Source organism: Bubalus bubalis, chromosome 1, assembly GCF_019923935.1.
Source record: "Bubalus bubalis isolate 160015118507 breed Murrah chromosome 1, NDDB_SH_1, whole genome shotgun sequence".
Taxonomy (NCBI): domain Eukaryota; kingdom Metazoa; phylum Chordata; class Mammalia; order Artiodactyla; family Bovidae; genus Bubalus; species Bubalus bubalis.
Window position 1 is genome coordinate 179,354,628 of NC_059157.1, and position 20,711 is coordinate 179,375,338.

General features: G+C 49.2%; 1 protein-coding gene and 1 long non-coding RNA gene across 4 annotated transcripts in view; both read right to left on the reverse strand.

The window, feature by feature from the left end:
* EPHB1 (EPH receptor B1) overlaps positions 1 to 20,711 on the reverse strand; it is a 463,088-nt gene that overhangs the window by 336,672 nt on the left and 105,705 nt on the right. The gene's annotated exons all lie outside the window — the stretch shown is intronic.
* The window catches only part of LOC123334807, a 38,041-nt gene continuing 33,820 nt past the window's right edge, over positions 16,491 to 20,711 (reverse strand). For 2 of the 3 annotated variants that reach the window (XR_006552943.1, XR_006552948.1), the window contains one exon: positions 16,491 to 17,038. This is a non-coding gene — a long non-coding RNA (uncharacterized LOC123334807). Of the gene's footprint in view, positions 17,043 to 20,711 lie in introns of all 3 variants that reach the window. The other variant, XR_006552946.1, reaches the window with a different exon arrangement.

Here is a 20,711-nt window from a genome sequence, read left to right on the forward strand (position 1 = left end):
CTCCCCATCCCATGGGGCATGGGCTCTGCAACCAGAGGGCAGCAGCCTCCAGCAGCCAGGCCTGGGGCCCACAGCACCTCTGCTGGGCTGGACACAGGGACTTTCTGGGTTAACCAACAACAAATGTCTGTATAAGGGCCCTGGTCAGGGATGGGGACCCATGGTGGCCTGTGGAATGGGGCGGGGGGAGAGAGGGTTATGGACTCATGCACACGCATGCCCCACAGCCCATCTTGTTCATGAGTGTGGCTCCAGCAGCCTCTGCTATGGAAAGCACAGGTCCTCTTGGTGCAGTGTGGCATGGCTTCATTCTTCAAAACTATGGCTGAAGAATCACCAGTTTGAGAACAGTGGTGCTGGGCATGGTCTCTCTCATCAACAGTCTCATGTGCCACCAGGGAGGGTCCCCTCTTGCAAAGCCACCAAGAACTGAAGGCAAGAGTCTCTCCTCACATCCAGAGAAGCTTGGGAAGAGGTCAACAAGCAGCTCAAACATGACTGAGCGACTCACTTTCACCCTTTGAGTTTTCCCCAGGGCCAAGGTCAGGGACAGCATTTCAGAACAAAGGCAGGGCCCCCACACACCTGTGCTATTACCTACTCATCGTCCCGATGGATCAGGACCACCGGGGCCACCTTTCACAGTGAAAGGATTTCAACAGTGTTCTTGCCCAAGTGGAGGTGGAGGCTCTGTGCCCGGCCCACCCTTGGGAGACTGTTCCCTTGTGGGGCCCAGCCTGTCCCCTCCCCACGCCCCTACACTTATCTTGCATGGCATGCCACCCTCATCTGTCTCCTCAATGGAGGAGGGGATTTGGAATTCAAGGACTGGCAGCTGCGCTCCAACAAAAGAGAAGCCCTGAGCAAGTGAGACTATACACAGGCGCAAGGAAAAGGGGAGACTGAAAGTCTTCATTTTAGGCACAAAATGCCAAACAGCCCCTCTGTCTTCTGCCTGATTCCTTATCTACATTCTTTTCCTTTTATCTCAGCTCCCTTTCCCATTCCAACGTCTATATTTCCTGATCCTTCAAGCTGGCCAGGCACCCTCAAATCCACATGCACCTCTCCTACGTCTGAAAATACCCCATAGCCAGAGAACTGAGAAGAAAAGTGTGTCTCACCCATCCTGGCTGGGGATCTCTGGCCCTCCACAGCATCAAATATCTGTAGGCAGAACCCAAACCAGCCAGATGGTGTCAGTGGGCACAGGCAAGGTAGACCTGGGAGGCTCCTCTCTGCCCAGGCATGATGGTCAGCAGCCCCGGGCACACCCAGGTCATCAGGCACTGGGGGGCCTTTAACCAGACCTGTAGCAGAGCTTCTGCCCAAGCCCTCACCTCCTCCTGACCCAGCTTCCCACCCCAGCACCAACACGGGTGCCTTCCAGCAGCAAGAAGAGAGAAGAGAACCACCCAGGAGCGTTGTGGTCCAGGGACATCCTTTATCTCTCTGCTCCAGCATGCTGATGGTGCCAGCCTGGCTAAGCGCCCACTGCTCAGTGCTTCACCTGTTTGCATTTTTGTGGGGAGAGTCAAAGACCCATTAAAATGGAGAAGCCTGGCATTTTGCAGTCTCCTAGCACTAAATTCTAAGGGAGATTAGATCCGTTTGCCCTGGCCATTTTGACAGCCCTGTGAGTTGGCGCCAAGGGCACACAGGTAAGAATCATGCATAATAAGCCGGCTGCCTCCGCTCCTCATCCACAGGAGGAGAGAGGGCTTCTCACTTGCTGGGGGATGCGGGCACCTGGGGGGCATCAATCACCCTGGAGAAGAGAGGGGAGGAGAGGTTGCACGCCCATGCAAAATGACTCTCTGCAGCCCTAATGAAGGCCGGCGATGGATGGTGGCCTGGGCTCGTTAATCAGAAGGAACATGCTGCCGTCTGCCTCTCCTTCCAGCCCTCCTGTGCCCACATCCTGGATTGATCTGTGGCACAGTAACTCTCAGATGTCACTGCCCCCTGCCAGGGGCACCAGGGGGAGGGCTCTAGTAGGGGCTTGGGGGATGTGCCAGAGAAGAAAGGAGTGGGGGCTGGCAGGCAGGCCCTGGCCTTCTCCTGGACATATCCTGGACCAGCCAGGGGCTGATGACTCCCAAGGGGACACCAGAGCAAACACACCCCCTTGGGGCCTCTTCACAGAGTGCCTCCCACCAGATACACAGACATCCTCTTCCAGGAGTCTGTATCCTTGGCATGGCCATGGAGGGGTGCTGCCCCATGGCACCACTCTCCTGGCCTCCAGCCTTCATGCCCAGCCCACCTTCCTCTCTCCAGAGAGCCAGACTCCATCCGGAAAAAGGCCCGGAGTGGTCAGTTGGCCACCCTACTGTTGTCCACCCCAGGAGCGTGGGTAGAGAGGGTCCAGGCTCTCATCACATGCTGACGGCAGGGCCAGGCCTACTCTGCAGGTCTGCCGTCTCCTGGCCTGTCCCCTCTGACAAACTGATGGGGAGTTGGCCACCCTTCTGCTCATCTCACTTTAGTTGCTTGTTACATGGAAACAACTGCATAAAATGTCTCCTCAGCGCTGAGGGCCTGTCCTAAGGCCTGGGTGTGTGTGGGAGGGCATCTGGGTTGTGATGTGGCATTTGTCCAGTCCCCAAAGCCTGACAGCTCTCAGAGTGTGACAGTTCCTGCCCTGGGAGGTTTCAGGTCCCAGACTCCCCCCTACCCTCCTTTTCTGGGGCAGAGGGCAGCTCAGGCATTCCTGGTCAGAGCAGGTGAAGAGCGGGACTCCGGCTACCAGGCCTGCCAGCCCCAGCTGGGGCAAGCCAGCAGGACCCCTCTAAGGCTAACAAGGGAGCCTCAAATTCTCTGGAGATATTTCTGTACAAAGGCATTCACTGTGGGGAGGACGCTAATGGTGTCGAGACTGTTTGGGGTCTCAGGAAACGCTGGGTGCTGGGGGCCAGTCAAGTCTATTGATTGGAAAACACAGATATAATAGAAGCATTCCTGGGGTGCTCCTGGGCTGTCTTGGCGATGATAGAGGGTTCTTAGGAGCAGGACTGACAGACAGGGCAGGACGGCTCCCTGACAAGGAGAGGCACAATGGCAAAAGGTCAATTCCCAATGCCAGGAGGCATCATGGAGGTACAAGGGCAGCACCAGAGGGGCTGTGGGTGTCACCCCACTGACCACAACACCCACTCAGCTAGAAGAGGCCAGAATTACGATCTCACAGACCAGAGGGAGCCATTCCCCTGGCAGGCTCCTCCCTGGGTCTGCTACTGGTGCTCCTATCATCACCTCACAGATGACGGGGTCATGCGGTACAGGAAGGCGGGTTCAGAGCCCAGGACAGACCCATCACAAGCATTCAAAATCCATCCAACAGAACAGGGGAAATGACGAAAGGCAGACAGTGACTGAGGCTGCCCTGAGGGTGCAAGGGGAGGTGGGGTAGAACGCGGGCTTCAATCACCAGGGAGGTTCCTGCAGGAAGCATGATGGGGCCTCCACCTTGCAGCCGGCAGCCTGTGAACTTGGGGCCTGATTCACAGAGCAGGGCTGGCACATGGGTCAGGCACAGACAGTCCACAGATGAGACTGACATCACTCACAGAGTCTATAGGACATGGGTCAGGGGCTCGCTGAGAAGGAGCCCGGAATGCAGGCCCTACAGAGCTGGGGTACCAGTGGCACATGGGCTACACCCTCAGGGCGGGAGGAGAGCATGGCTGGGTGGTCAGGCAGGCTTTCACAGAGGGTGCTAGGGACTGTGGCCAAGCTTAAGAGAAATATACAGATGTGGTGGGGTGGAGGGTCGGTATGACGAGGACAGACTCTCTCTCAGAGGCTCTGCCTGACAGAAAGCACAGCCCCTGTCTCCTGACCGAGGGCCATGGGGGCCCCTGGAAATCACCACCTCCTCCTCAGGTCCAGAAGCTTACAGGGAAGGCTGTTCATGGACTTGGCCTTGCACTCTCCCTGATGGCGTGAGGCAAAAGTACTGTGACTCTCCACTGTAGTTTTTTGGACAAAAGAACAGATTGAAAAATCAAGTCTGCATTTCTCTTCCTTTGAACTGAAAAGAGATTAAGTTCAGTGACACAGGATCTGGAGCTCTGTTCCCTGTCCTCCAGCCTGCACCCAATGACCAGTCCAGACTTCACCTGCCCACTCACTTCACTTCTTGCCTACCCAAAGGCAATCAGAGACTAGGCCCAAATCTGGGTGCCACTCTCAATTCTGAACCTCTCAAAGAGGGCTTCCCTGATGGCTCAGATGGTAAAGAATCTGCCTGCAATGCAGGAGACCGAAGTTTGACTCCTGCATCAGAAAGACTCCCTGCAGAAGGGAATGGCTACACATTCCAGTATTCTTGCCTGGAGAATTCCATGGACAGAAAAGCCTGGCAGGCTACAGTCCATGTGGTCTCAAAGAGTTGGACATGACTGAGCAACTAACACACACACACACACACACACACACACATACACACACGGTCTAAAAAGCTCCAGAGACTTGGTGCACTCCTCCTTCCCAGCTTCAGGCTCTGATCCAGCACTCTTACCAGTCGGTCACTCAATCTTTGCTTGCATACCACCCAAGATGAGGCACTCACTACCTGCCCAGCTGGGCCATTTTCTTGTCAGAAGTCTGCCTCCTGGGATTTCCTTTCTTCAACACTTGCTGTGCCCTAAAAGGGCCCCCACAGAACCAATTGGTCCCCTTTCTCCATGGCAGCCCTTCCGAGTTTTCTCTCTCCCAGTCGCACGCTCCTGACTCCATCAGCTCTTCTTCCAGCCCCCACCACCTCTGACAGGTCTGAACATCACACGAGAGGGAAGGGGGCTGTCACATATTGCTGGGCACATCCTACTTCTCTCTTTATCTCCCTGCAGATCCCCTTACCAGGCACGGGGATGTAGGTCCCCATCCTCCCCCACCAAGCATGCCAGGGTCTCCTTAGGAGAACCTGAGGCTCTCCTCGGAGCTCTGTATCCATTGCTGGTACCCCTTTCAAGTCTCTTCTTCCTGGCCCTCACCTCCCTCCTCCTATTCCCTCTACCCACTCCCTTTTTGTGCTGTTGTTGCTGCTTAATAGGGTGTTTCTGGGATGAATAGTGTTTTCAGCTCCGGCTGGGAATACATCCGGCCTTTCCCAGCCCCACCCCTGTCCTCATGGAGCTGGTGAAGGTTTAAGGAGAGCTGGGCCCAGACAATGAGCCAGAAGACTCACTTAAGAACTCACAAAAGCCCCACTTCCCTCCACGTAGCAGAGTGACAGGCACAGAGAACAAACCCCTGCCTGCATGCCGCCCACATGGGATGCTGTGGGGGCTTCGGGCCCCTGAGCAGAGAGGCTGCAGCTCTTGGGCTCTGGCCCTGAGAGAGAGCCAACACGAAGGGTTGGAATTCACAGAGCTGCAGATTCCCAGGGGCTTGGCACAGTCCCCACCTCATGCAGTCACTGGGAGCACCAGCACCTCCAGCGCTGACACGCTGGGGCCTCTGGGTGCACATACAGAAGGGCCCACAGCCTGTGTTTAGATTCTGAGAGACGAGGGCTTGTGGAAAGGAAGACAGGCTATGAAGCTCCCTGCACTCCAGGCTTCCTGAGGCTGGGCAATGTGCCTGGAAAGACAGACATGGAACACTGGCCCCTACGCATCTGCTGTGAGGACAGGTGAATGGATCAGCGACTGAATCTGTGAGGGGATGAGACCCTAGTAGGGGTGCCAGCTCTGGCCTCCAGCATCTTAGGGAGGAAGCTTACCTGGAACACACTGGTCCCTAACTCTGCACCAGGAGACCCTAACTTTAAGGGCAGCAACATGTAAATCCTGGCATGTGGGAGAGAAGAGCACAGGTGAGGCAGATTTGCACATGGACTACTACCCCTCGCCTCCGATGTACACTGGACTGGTGAAATGTGGACCGATTCTAAGACTTCTGTTAATTTCTAAGTTGAGTAATGCAACCAAGGATACAGTCTTTATTGTAAAATGCCCATTCTCTTTGCCTTCTCTTGATATCCATCATCAGTACTACTGGCTGGCTTTCATGGGAAGAAGGCAGGAGCCACCTTCTCCCTGCTTCGTAAGGGTCACTCTAATGAACATGACATGACATCATAACATAACATAATGATGATAAATGGCAAATAGCAAGCAACTGTGCGTCCCTTTGGCAAGTCCACTGGTGCTGTGATTCAAATTCACATCTCAGCAAAATGACCTGGAACTCCACTCTACAACAGTCACAATTCAGTGTTAACTTTGGGAATGGCTAGAGACAACAAGCCGTGTTTTCTTTATGCTTCACTAAGATCCTTGGGCTTGCCTCCCCAAACTAGAGAAATGATGCCCAGCGTTATTTACCAGCAGAGGAAAACACACGCCTACCTCCTTCAGAGGCCCCTTACCTTGTTAGCCATGCTGTAGCGAGGAGAGCACTGGAGTTAAAGCCACAAGGCATGGGTTCTAACCCAGGCTGTGTACATAAGACCAGTGTGGCCTGGGCAACCCACAAATTCTGAGCCCCATATTTCTCACAGGGAACATGGGTGCAAATACCTGTTTCTCAAGGAAATAGGAAGATCAATGAAATGTGATTTGTAGAGTGTCTGTTATTGTATCTAATCTATAATAATCACTCATCAATATTACCTATTATTATTTCTAAACAGTTGGATATAAATGATGCTTTTTATGAAGGATATAAGTCAAGACTTCTTTTCTTTTTTCGGCATGTGGATGGCTGGTTGGTTATTTTAGCACCATTTGTGGAAGACACTATGTTTTGTTCCATTGTATTACTTTTACTCCTTACTTACAAATCCTAAAAGATGATGCTGTTAAAGTGATGCACTCAAAATGACAGCAAACTTGGAAAACCCAGCAGTGGCCACAAAACTGGAAAAAGGTTAGTTTTCATTCCAATCCCAAAGAATGTTCAATTCATTCCAATCCCAAAGAATGTTCAAACTACAGTAAAATTGCACTTATTTCACATGCTAGCTCAAACCCTTGGAAGTTGGGCTTCGACAGTATGTGGACTGAGAACTTCCAGATGTTCAAGCTGGATTTAGAAAAGACAGAGGAACCAGAGATCAAATTCCCAACATCTGCTGGGTCACAGAAAAATCAAGAGAATTCCAGAAAAACAGCTACTTCTACTTCACTGACTACATGAAAGCCTTTGACTCTGTGGATCACAAGAAACTGTGGAAAATTCTTAAACAGATGGGAATGCCAGACCACCTCACCTGCCTCCTGAGAAACCTGTATGCAGGTCAAGAAGCAATAGAACCAGACATGGAACAACTGACTGGTTAAAAATTGGGAAAGGAGTATGTCAAGACTGTATATTGTCACCCTGCTTATTCACTTATATGCAGAGTACATCATGAGAAATGCTGGGCTGGATGAAGCTCAAGGTGGAATCAAGATTGCTGGGAGAAATATTAATAACCTCAGATATGCAGATGACACCACCCTAATGGCAGAAAGTGAAGAGGAATTAAAAGAGACTCTTGATGAAAGTGAAAGAGGAGAGTGAAAAAGCTGGCTTAAAACTCAACATTCAAAGAACAAAGATCACGGCATCTGGTCCCATCACTTCATGGCAAATACATGGGGAAACAATGGAAACAGCATCAGACTTTATTTTCTTGGGCTCCAAAATCACTGAAGATGGTCACTGCAGCCATGAAATTAAAAGATGTTTGCTCCTTGGAAGAAAGCTATGACAAACCTCAGTTCAGTTCAGTTCAGTTCAATCGCTCAGTCGTGTCTGACTCTTTGCGACCCCATGAATCGCAGCACACCAGGCCTCCCTGTCCATCACCAACTCCCAGAGTTCACTGAAACTCACGTCCATTGAGTCGGTGATGCCATCCAGCCATCTCATCCTCTGTCGTCCCCTTCTCCTCCTGCCCCCAATCCCTCCCAGCATCAGAGTCTTTTCTAATGAGTCAACTCTTCGCATGAGGTGGCCAAAGTACTGGAGTTTCAGCTTTAGCATCATTCCTTCCAAAGAAATCCCAGGGCTGATCTCCTTCAGAATGGACTGGTTGGATCTCCTTGCAGTCCAAGAGACTCTCAAGAGTCTTCTCCAACACCACAGTTCAAAAGCATCAATTCTTCGGCGCTCAGCCTTCTTCACAGTCCAACTCTCACAGCCATACATGACCACAGAAAAAACCATAGCCTTGACTAGGCGGACCTTTGTTGGCAATGTAATGTCTCTGCTTTTGAATATGCTATCTAGGTTGGTCATAACTTTCCTTCCAAGGAGTAAGCGTCCTTTAATTTCATGGCTGCAATCACCATCTGCAGTGATTTTGGAGCCCAAAAAAATAAAGTCTGACACTGTTTCCACTGTTTCCCCATCTATTTCCCATGAAGTGATGGGACCAGATGCCATGAACTTCATTTTCTGCATGTTGAGCTTTAAGCCAACTTTTTCACTCTCCTCTTTCACTTTCATCAAGAGGCTTTTGAGTTCCTCTTCACTTTCTGCTATAAGGGTGGTGTCATCTGCATATCTTAGGTTATTGATATTTCTCCTGGAAATCTTGATTCCAGCTTGTGCTTCTTCCAGTCCAGCGTTTCTCATGATGTACTCTGCATATAAGTTAAATAAGCACAGTGGCAATATACAGCCTTGACGTACTCCTTTTCCTATTTGGAACCAGTCTGTTGTTCCATGTCCAGTTTAACTGTTGCTTCCTGACCTGCATATAGGTTTCTCAAGAGGCAGATCAGGTGGTCTGGTATTCCCATCTCTTTCAGAATTTTCCACAGTTTACTGTGATCCACACAGTCAAAGACTTTGGCATAGTCAAAAAGCAGAAATAGATGTTTTTCTGGAACTCTCTTGCTTTTTCGATGATCCAGCAGATGTTGGCAATTTGATCTCTGGTTCCTTTGCCTTTTCTAAAACCAGCTTGAACATCTGGAAGTTCACGATTCACGTATTGCTGAAGCCTAGCTTAGAGAATTTTGAGCATGACTTTACTAGCGTGAGAGATGAGTGCAATTGTGCAGTAGTTTGGGCATTCTTTGGCATTGCCTTTCTTTGGGATTGGAATGAAAACTGACCTTTTCCAGTCCTGTGGCCACTGCTGAGTTTTCCAAATTTGCTGGCATATTGAGTGCAGCACTTTCACAGCATCATCTTTCAGTATTTGAAATAGCTCAACTGGAATTCCATCACCTTCACTAGCTTTGGTCGTAGTGATGCTTTCTAAGGCCCACTTGACTTCACATTCCAGGATGTCTGGCTCTAGGTCAATGATCAAGCACAGGAGTGGCCGAGAGGAGCTACCCCTCACCCCCAGAGGCCAGGGGTGGCAGCCGGGAGGATCTACCCTACGCCCGAGGTCAGGGGCAGCGACTGGGAGGAGCAACCCAAGGCAAACCAAGGAGCAAACCAAGCCACTGTCCAAGGAGCAGTGGCTGTGTGGGCGCAGGAGGGCCGAGAGGAGCTACTCCACGTTCAAGGTAAGGAGGGGCGGCAGTGAAGAGATACCCCTCGTCCAAGGTAAGGAGCAGCAGCTGTGCTTTGCTGGAGCAGCCGTGAAGAGATACCCAATGTCCAAGGTAAGAGAAACCCAAGTAAGATGGTAGGTGTTGCGAGAGGGCATCAGAGGGCAGACACACTGAAACCATACTCACAGAAAACTAGTCAATCTAATCACACGGACCACAGCCTTGTCTAACTCAATGAAACTAAGCCATGCCCTGTGGGGCCACCCAAGATGGGCGGGTCATGGTGGAGAGGTCTGACAGAATGTGGTCCACTGGAGAAGGGAATGGCAAACCACTTCAGTGTTCTTGCCTTGAGAACCCCATGAACAGTATGGCAAACTTAGACAGCATATTAAAAAGCAAAGCCATCACTTTACTCACAAAGGTCCATCTAGTCAAAGCTATGGTTTTTCTGATAGTCATGTACAGATATGACAGTTGGAGGCTTAGCGCTGAATGATTGATGCTTTCAGACTGTGATGCTGGTGAAGACTCTTGAGAATCCCTTAGACAGAAAGGAGATCCAACCAGTCAATCCTAAAGGAAATCAACACTGAATATTCATTGGAAGGATTGATGCTGATGCTGAAGCTCCAATACTTTGGCCACCTAATGCAGAGCTGACTTATTGGAAAAGACCCCTATGCTGGGAAAGATTGAAGGCAGGATGAGAAGGGGACAGCAGAGGATGAGATGGTTGGGGTTGCAAAGAATAGGACATGACTGAGCAACTGAACAACAAAATTATTTTCACTCTTTATCAAAGATCAGTTGACCAGTGTTGTGTGGTCTACTTCTAGGCTCTCTATTCTTTTTGTAAATATCACACTGTCTTCATTACTGTAGCTTCACAGTAAGTCTTGAAGATAGGTAAAGTCAATCCTCCAGTTTTGTTCTCCTTTGATATTGTGTTGGCTATTCTGAGTATTTTGCTCTCCCTATAAACTTCATAATCAGTTTGTCAATATCCACAAAATCTTTGCTGAGATTTTGATTGTGATTACATTAACTTTATGATCAGGTTGTGAAGAACTGACATCTCAGAAATATAGTCTTCCTATCCATGAACATGGAATATCTCTCCTTTTATTTAGTTCTTTAGTCCTTCCTTGAATTGATTCATCAGTTTTACAGCTTTCCTTCTACAGATCTTATACATATTTTGTTGGATTTACAACTAACTAGTGCATTTTGTGGAGTGCCAATGTATGTATTTTATTAATAGTCCCTGGCTAGCCCTTGTTGTTGTTCAGTCACTCAGTTGTGTCTGACTCTTTGTGACCTTATGGACTGCAGCACACCAAGCTTCCCTGTCCTTCACCATCTCATGGAGCCTGCTCAAACTCATGTATATTGAATCGGTGATGCCATCCAAGAGTCAGATATGACTGAAGTGACTTAGCACGCAGGTACATTGAGTCCTTCCTAGAAGATCTGAAGGAAAACTGGAGGAACCATGGGCACCATAAGCCTATTCACCACTAATGAATTTGCAGAGGAATGTGTAAAATTAGTGTGTTTGTTGGTGGGGAGCCTGTGGACCTGGCACATAATGAAAATTTGTCATCCCGGGAGCACTCTTAAGGGCCCTGAGCTCAGAGAAGAGTCTCCCCTGGTCTGAGGGGGCCACAATCAGAGGAATGATGAAGGAGGGGAGAGAAAATACAGCACAGGTCAACCAGGTGATGGGCACAGAGAAGCCGGCAGGTGGTCAACAGGGACTTCCGAAGGGAAGACAACAGCAAGATGCTCTCTCAAAAGAGGCCAAGATCTACCTGCCCAGGAATGACAGAAGGGTGGCAGGGCTCCAAAGCCTTGAGGGCAGCTGGGGGAAAATGGACACAGCAAGGCCCTGGTCACCACCCAGCAGAAATATTGAGGAAGGTTTGGCCAGACCTTACAAGCAAAGGAGTACTGGGATCATCAGGGTCACTCCTCAGAGCCTCCAGCGTAAGACAGCTGCAACTAGCACTGTGACGGCAGTTTCCCAGGGCTACCTCCAAACTCCTCCCGCAGTGAAGGGAAACTGGGGAGTCCACAAAGATCAGATAACAGCCAGCGAGGTGCTAAGGCCGAGGCTGTGCCCTCTCCACACCTGGCTTGTGTTATTGTGAATGGCTGTAATGCACGATGGCAGGGGCTCCTGGGTGAGAAGGCTGGACCCCCAACCACACCTCCAGTGGGGAGGAGCAAGGGTCAGCACAGTGCATTGAGCTGCGTTCCCCAAAAGACACATCCACGTCCTATCCCACAGTACCTGTGAATGGGCCCCTACTTACCGATGTAATGAAGGATCTCAAGCTGAGATCATTCTGGATTTAGGGTGGGCCTTAAATCCAGTGACTTCTATTCTTAGAAAAGAAAGAGGCCTGACACACAGAGATACACATGAGGACAGATGCAGACCCTGAATTTCTGCAGCTATAACTAAGGAACACCAAGGATCAGCACCGACAGAAGCTGGGAGAGTCTTGAATCAGCTTCTCCCTCAGAACCTCCAGAAGCAAGCACCCCACAGACACTGTAGTTTTGGGCTTCTGGTCTCCAGAACAGTGAGAAAATAAATTTCTGTAGTTTTAAGTCCCCTCAGTTTTTGGTTTTGTGTGTTTGCTTTTTTTTTTTCTTCTGTTGCTTGTTTTTTCTTTCACAGCAGTTCCTTTGTTGTGGTGGTTCAGTTGCTCAGTTGTGTCCCACTCTTTGCGACCCCATGGACTATAGCACACCAGGCTTACTGTCCCTCACTATCTCCCAGAGTTTGTCAAATTCATGTCTATTGAGTCAATGATGCCATCCAACTATCTCATCCTCTGTCACCCTTTTCTCCTCCTGCCTTCAATCTTTCCCAGCATCAGTGTCTTTTCCAATGTGTCGGCTCTTCAAATCAGGTGGCCAAAGTATTGGAGTTTCAGCTTCAGCATCAGTCCTTCCAATGAATATTCACAGTTGATTTCCTTTATGCTTGACTGGTTTGATTGCTTTAGTGTCCAAGGGACTTTCAAGAGTCTTCTCCAACACCACAGTCTGAAAGCATCAATTCTTCAGTGCTCAGCCTTCCTTACGGTCCAACTCTCACATCTATACATGACTACTGGAAAAAACCATAGCTTTGACTAGATGGACCTTTGTGGAAAAAGTAATGTCTCTGCTTTTTAATGTACTATCTAGGTCGGTCATAGCTTTCCTTCCAAGGAGCAAGTGTCTTTTAATTTCACAACTGCAGTCACCATCTTCAGTGATTTTGGAGCCCAAGAAAATAAGTGAGTCATTGTTTTCACTTTTCCCCCATCTATTTGCCATGAAGTGATGGGACCAGATGCCATGATCTTTGTTTTTTGAATGTTGAATTTTAAGCCAGCTTTGTCATTCTCCTTTTTGACCTTCATCAAGAGGCTCTTAGTTCCTCTTGGCTTTCTGCCATAGGGTGGTGTCATCTGCATATTGAAATTATTGATATTTCTCCCTGCAATCTTGATTCCAGTTTGAATTTTATCAAGCTCGGCATTTCACATGATGTACTCTACATATAAGTTGAATAAGCAGGGTGACAATATACAGCCTTGACGAACTCCTTTCCCAGTTTGGAACCAGTCTTTTGTTCCATGTCTGGTTCTAATTGCTGCTTCTTGACCTGCGTACAGGTTTTTCAAGAGGCAGGTAAGGTGGTTTGGTATTCTCATCCCTTTAAGAATTTTCCACAGTTTGTTGCATTTGTGTGTGTGTGTGTGTGTGTGTGTGTGTGTTTTCTTCATAGCAGTTTCTAGGAAGCTAATTCAGCTGGGAATGGCATGTCCCTCCGTGATCCCAGGGGCATGGTCTGTCTTGTCTGCCCTCTGTCCTCAGCCTCAGGCTCACTGTAAATATACTGCCTGCTCTGGGCTTCGATGGTCAGGACCACTGAGGCCCTGAGCTGGCTGACAGGTGATCCCTAGGCCTGAGGGTGAGACAAGGAGTGAGTGGTCAGCCAGCCAAGAGGAAGGCCTGAAGACTGTGAGTTTCTCTGCCTTGGCTTGGGAGGTCCTGAACTCAAGGGTGCTGGGGCAGTGGAGGAAACGTGGCAGAGGGTCAAGGGTCTGTTGGGCTCTGGGCAGGAGAAAAGAGCCCTGGGGTGTCAGGAAAGCTTCCTGCAAGAGGTGGATGACAGGCAGCTTGGTTTATGAAAAGGATTTGGATAGGAAGAGACATGAGAGGGTGGAGGGTTTGGAGCTGTTTCCCAAAGGGTCATGTTTGGAACTGGGGAAACACAATACATGTTCTAGGAGGAAACAGCTACTGTGGTCAAATCAGGGAGGTTAGCGAAGCAGCCAGCATTGTTACTGCAAAACTCTTCAAAGTGAGCGTGAAGGGGCGAGCTGAGAAGGGGGCCCCGGGGACAAAAACAATCCTCAAAGCTGCCCCTGGACAAGCACTCTGGCCACCTAGGTGAGGAACAGTAAATGGATATGCGAGTGTGGCCATGTCAGGGCCAGGCTGGTACTGTCTGGTAGGACCACCCTCTTCATCCTCGGCCTTCCTCCCACATCACTCAGGAGCTGGGCATGATGCCGGAGGTGAGGGGAGCCCAGGTCTGGGGTGGAGGCATTTCTAATAAGACCCTGGGATAGCAAAGGACCCCTCCCAAACAAACACAAGCAATTCCATCTTTTCTAGTCAGGAGGAAAACTTCCTAATTAGGAAAGAAGGCACGATAACGGGCACAGACTGTGTTTATCTTCATTTTATATCCTTTACGATGATCTTAATGACAATGTTTCACTTAGGCACAACTACCATTCCCCTGAAGAGCACACTGATCCTGATTTGTTTCATTCACAGCTCACTCCTGGGTGGAATTCCTGCCCCAGCTCCCCAAACTGTGCTCATTTCAAGAAGGGGCAGCAGAAGGGGAGAGGGAGGGAAGCAGCCCCTGCCTGAGGCACCCCCTCACTACCCCTGAGCCCACCCCGACCCAGCTTGCCACTCATCCCCCAGGGAGCACACAGCTCAATGTGGCCCCCAGGCCATTCTAACTGGTCCTGTAAATCCACCCACCACACGCTTTGCATCCTTTTTGCATCCACCTATGACCAACCTAGATAGCATATTAAAAAGCAGAGACATTACTTTGCCAACAAAGGTCTGTCTAGTCAAAAATTTGTTTTTTCCAGTAGTCATGTATGGGTGTGAGAGTTGGACTATAAAGAAAGCTGAGTGCCAAAGAATTGATGCTTTTGAACTGTGGCGTTGGAGAAGACTCCTGAGAGTCCCTTGGACTATAAGGAGGTCCAACTAGTCCATCCTAAAGGAAATCAGTCCTGAATATTCATTGGAAGGACTGATGTTGAAGCTGAAACTCCAATACTTTGGCCACCTGATGAGAAGAACTGACCCACTGGAAAAGACCCTGATGCTGGGAAAGATTGAAGGCGGGAGGAGAAGGGGACGACAGAGGATGAGATAGTTGGATGGCATCACCGACTCAATGGACATGAGTTTGAGTAAGCTCCGGGAGTTGGTGATGGACAGGGAAGCCTGGCGTGCTGCAGTCCATGGGGTCGCAAAGAGCTGGACATGACTGAGTGACTGAACTGAACGGAGGCACCTTTACCCAGCAGCAGTCTCTAGCCAGGCTGAAAGAAAGTGAAAGTGTTAGTCACTCAGTCATGTCTGACTCTTTGTGATCCTCTTTGTGAGCCCTACCAGGCTCCTCTGCCCATGGAATTCTCCAGGCAAGAATACTAGAGTGGGTTGCCATTCCCTTCTTCAGGGGATCTTTCCAACCCAGGCATCAAACCTGGATCTTTGGCACTGCAGGCAGATTCTTTACCACTGAGCCACCTGGGAAGCATCTGAGCTGATAGATAAAGCTTGTGTGCTTCCCAAAGCAGAACTTCGCCCTCCTACCTGGGTCTGCAGTGGCTAGGCGGTCAGGAATACACAGGGTGACAGAAGGAATGTTAGATGTCACGGAGGGTGGAGGGTGACTGGAAAACAATGTGGAAGGTGAAGTGGTGTGGTGCCTGCAGTGGGCACAACCACTGTGTGAAGCCCACAGATGGTGCAAACGTGCAGATGAAGTGTTAGCTTGCAGGAGAGGCTCGTGAGCCCCCTCCATCCACTGCTACAAAGAGGAGGTTGATCCCTGGTGGCTTCTCAACCTCCTCCATCTCAACGTACCAGAGGATCTGAAAAGGTGCCCTCCCGAGGGAGACACCTTTCTATAGCTAGCTGAGGGCAAGGCAGACCCTTCTGATGAACCAGCCCACGCGCCCACCACCCAGCCACCACCACCCACCTTCATGTGGCCTGAGGGACTGCCTGGTGATCAAAATACATAGCTGTTCCCCCCTCACCCCCATTACCCTTACAGATTCAGCTGCTGTGGAGATGATTTGTCTCTCAAAGTGCAGCTCTGTGACAGGCGATCCAGTACCTGCCACCAGGTACAAAGCCTCCCGCCCACACAAAGTGCCAGGTTAAAACAGAGAGGAGCCAGAGAGAGGCTCAGCTGACCAAAACAAGCAACTTTTTGTCAAAAATAAATCTCCTTCAGGCTAGCAAAGCTTGAGCAACTTACACAAACACTATATTTAGATACTTTAAGGCAATTTTTCAAGTCTGTGTTCCCTAAGTCACATCCGATGTCGTCCCTGACTACCTCACAATGGTGATCAGCCACAAAATTCATTTCCTCCCTCCCACGCTTGGGACCCACAGATGCTAGCTTCAGTTTGTATCCTCAAATCTCTCTGCCACAGCCCCTCCATCTGGAGGGACTTCTCCAACCATGAACTCCCCTCCTGCCTCCTGCAAAGAGAGTCTGAAACAACCCCTAGCAAGTGTAAAGGCCTGACCACCTAGACTCTCCTCCAGATGATCTCTGGGGGGATGTTACCCCTCATGCACTTCCTGAAGCCCCCGCCTTCGCACCCCCTCCCCACCCCTGCATCTGCCTTCTTGCACAAACTGCCTTAGTAAGATGAAAAGGACTGCGTCCCTCAAACAGAAGAGAATATTTTGAACAGAGAATTAACAGCAAATTAAATTGGTTTCATTGTACTCATTCATGCACAAAATGAGTGTGGGTGTTAAACAGAGAAAAACCAAACAGGCGATGCATCACAATAATCAGGGGGCAGAATCCTGCTGCAGAGGCGGTGACAGTCAGGGGAGGAGACCAGGCAGGCAGAAGGGCTCCTGACCAGTCCAGAGCCGGGCCGTCCCTCTTCCCGTGCTGGGATACTTCCTCTCCAAGGTGGAGCTGGGAGGTCTGTGAGGCTCCTTCCAGCTGCAGTTGGTCCATCACAGGTGGACACAGCCTCCTGAAAATGGCCCCGCTGACTGCCCCTCCTTGGAGAACTGTGCTGGCTCCCCGAGCAGGAACACTGCTGCTGCACTCCATCCAAAATGGTCCAGCAGCAACCAATTAGGGCCCTGGTTCTCCCGTCCTTTTCTCCTCAGGCACGTAGGGCTGCGCTGGGGTGGAGGTGGAACTGCTCAGCACAGGAATAACAGGCAAGCCCATCGGTCTCCTGGGAATTCTTCAGGACCCGCGGTGAGCAGCAACACAATGATAACTAGCTTGAGAACATGGAACAGTTTTAAACAACCCCACAAATCTCTTTTCTGTCACCTCTATCTGGTTAATATATCATCTGATTTTCCCATCTCTGGTGGGTGCCCGGGCCCCTCCCTTTACAGACTTCATCCACCCACTCCCTAGAAATAAACCTGGTAAAAGTGCATGCTGCCTAGGCTGGGTGGGAGGGCAGTGCCCAGGATCAGGCAACTGGGGGACCCTGGCCTCCAGCCCCCAGGACCTTCTGAAAAGGGGATTCTCAGAAAGGGCAGCCATGGTCCCAGGCAAATTCACTTTTAATCACAAGGGATGCTGCCAAACGTGAGAGTATTCACCCGCATGCTGATGCACACCAGGCCCTGGGGCAAGCTGCCGTTTCTCTCTGGCCAGACTGCTGTAGAGGCCAGAGTTGGGTACAAGAAGCCCCCGCCCTCTCCCCTCCCCTCCCAGTGCCAATAGGACCCACCTCAACAACCAGACCATAAGCTTCGGGGTACCTGAGATTCAGGACCCCAGACTGTAGCCCTGAACCAGCTGCTCAGCGCCTCACCTGCCTTAACTACTCCCACAAAGCATGTTGTTATCCCACCTTGGCACAGAGCAGCCCAGAACTCAGGTGGAGTGCCTGTACTTCTATTCTTTTTTAATACATAAAAGAAGATGAAAGAAAAAAATTAAGTTTTAGTCATATGGAATATACAGACAGACCCTGATGCTTGGGTCATGGTCAGGGTCCCATGGCGGGTGCAGCTTCTGAGGTGTCCTGGGAGCCTCACGAGAGGACAGCACATGGGAGGGGTCCCAGGTACCCTAACTCTGTGCATTTTCAGGGTGATGTTCTGGCAAAGAGCGCTTAGAGCTTATGTGATCTGATTTAGACCAAATCAACCCCAACAAAGGTGGAATAAGTGACTTTAAAAGATTCCTGCAAAGAATACACAAGTTGAACCCTTCCAACATCATAAGGGATGTAAGTCCATGAGCCTAAGAGTGCTGACACTTGCCCTATTCCTAGTAAGAACTCTCATCAGCCACACCAAAAGCTACAAGCTATGACAGTCTAATTGGATCTGACAAGAAATTGGCCATAAACATCAAATAATCAGGAAGACTATTTGAAATATGGATATGCATCTACTACCATGAATGATGAACCTCTCCCAGACTGTATATTTTGCCTTGCTATACCAGCTAATGAGATTAAGAAGCCATTTTAATCATAGCAAGTTAGTTTAAAATATTGCTTACTTCATCTTTATCTGATTTTTAATAATTTTTATTTTATTGTATATACTAAATATGCACAAAATATATTAGTATAGTAGCACACATGTTCACTGAATACATGAATATACAAGTACTGGGGTAGGGGCTTGGTCTGGGATCTTGGAAGTCTGCAGACTACTCCTGCCCCATCTCCAAGGGTGGCACCACCCTCTTGCCAGACTCAACCCCAACCCCTGACCTCTTCCTGGATCTCTGGCTCCTCTGTATCTCCCGCATTGTCTATTATCTTGTCTCTGTTCTTATTCTCCCAATTGTGAATACTTCTCAATTAGTCCCCACTGCCATGACCCCACCCAGGCCAACCCCTTTTCTTCTGGACGACACCATCAGCCTACTACAACTGCTATCTTGCACCTTTTCTTGCACCTCCAAATTTCATTCTCCATCTTGCAAGACTAGTCAGGCTTCCTAAAATGCAAATCTGATCATATTACTCTGATCCCTGAAGCTTTCAATCAGTTCCCATGGATCTCAGTTGGAAATGTCCAAACTCCCTTCCCTCCTCCTCCACACTGTCATCGTCAACATCATGATCACCAACAGCACCGACTGATTCCTTTCTACCTGCCAGGTGCTGGTGCTAAAGGTTTTTCATCTCTTTTAATCTTTCGTCTCTTTTAATCTCCATTCTACAGATTAGGCTTAAAGGGGCTGAGAGACCACCCAAATTCCCACAGCTCTGCTCTGCCTCTGCTTCTGGCCCAGTCCTCTTTTACCATGGTGCTGAGCTTGCCACTCACATCCCAGCCTCTCAGAGCTGCTCAGTTCTAACATGTCCTCTCTGACGCCCAAGCCTCAATTCATGATCCCATCCCCTCCCCTTCCCTTCCCTGGGTGACTCTTTTGACCCAGCTGGCTTTAGCTCAGATGCTGCAATCAATGACATGTCCTCCCCAGGGAGGCCACAGCCACCAACAGCTGCCAAACCAGCCTGGAAAAGCCTGTGCAGAAACTAAATTAAACCTGAGCCTGTCTAGGCCAATAGGTTTGACTCTCAGTTTGTTTACAGGATTCCAGGGGACCAAGCGACATGCTAAGCGACACCATGGGGGTTTGATCAGCAAAATCCAGACTCTGCAGAACTCTATAGGACATGTAATGTGGTTCATTCTACAAATAATTCATGGGAAAATGAAAAGGATTAGAAGAGACCTGAGAGATGAGTCAAGCAGACATAACGTGTGCATCTTGTTTAGATCCTGATTTGAATAAACCAACTGTAAAAACGTTTATGAGACCCACAGGTACTCTGAACACTGACTGGCCATTCAGTAACACTAAGGAACCAGTGCTGACTTTTTTAGGGGTGATAATGGTGTTATGGCTATGCTACAGAATGAACACATGCACATATTTATGTAAAAATGTAAATTATGTTTATATTAAAATTATGACAAATAAGATGAAAAGATGAAAGCTTTTTAAAAAGCAGATTGTCTTCCAAGCCCACACGGATGAATGATGTACTTGTATGAACTTTCAAAGAATTCTGGAAATTGCCCATCAGACTAGTCATCATACTTTCAAGGAATGATTTCATTAAGTCATTACAGTCCTTTTTCCCCATGTCACTACAGTGGCGAGCTTTGTGAGGGTGGAAAAGTGTCTTTCAGTTAGTGTTGGGCAGACACATCCCCCCAACACCTACACATCATTGTAAATCAACATTGTAAATCAACTATACTTCAAACCTACACACACTGGCAAGTACCTCTACCTACACACAAACACATCTGCTCTCACATGCCTGCCTAAGTCTGCCCCCACCTCCCAGGCCCCATGAGCCCAGGCCCTTCCCCTAGAGGCTCCAGGACATCCTGGTGGCCTCCAGTCCAGGTCACATTAGAATGTGTTTGAAATGTCCTGATTTCTCAGGTTCCCCTCCAAACACTCCTGCTTCCTATAACCCACCACCAAAGCCTTCTTCCTTAACTGCCACTTCCACTCTGATTCTTCCAGCTCAAAATTCTTAGGGTATTATCTCTTTTTTCCCCAATTCTATGTATTTTTAGATTTTTTTCTTATTTATGTATTTTTTACTTTACAATATTGTAATGGTTTTTGCCATACATTGACATGAAGCACCCATGGGTGTACATGTGTCCCCCCATCCTGAAACCCCCCTCCCACCACCCTCCCCATCCCATCCCTCAGGGTCATCCCAGTGCACCAGCCCTGAGCACTCTGTCTCATGCATCGAACCTGGACTGGTGCTCTGTTTCACATACGATAATATACATGTTTCAATGCTCTTCTCTCAAATCATCCCACCGTTGCCGTCTCCAACAGAGTCCAAAAGACTGTTCTATACATCTGTGTCTCTGTTGCTGTCTCGCATATAGAGTCATCATTACCATCTTTCTAAATTCCATATACATGCGTTA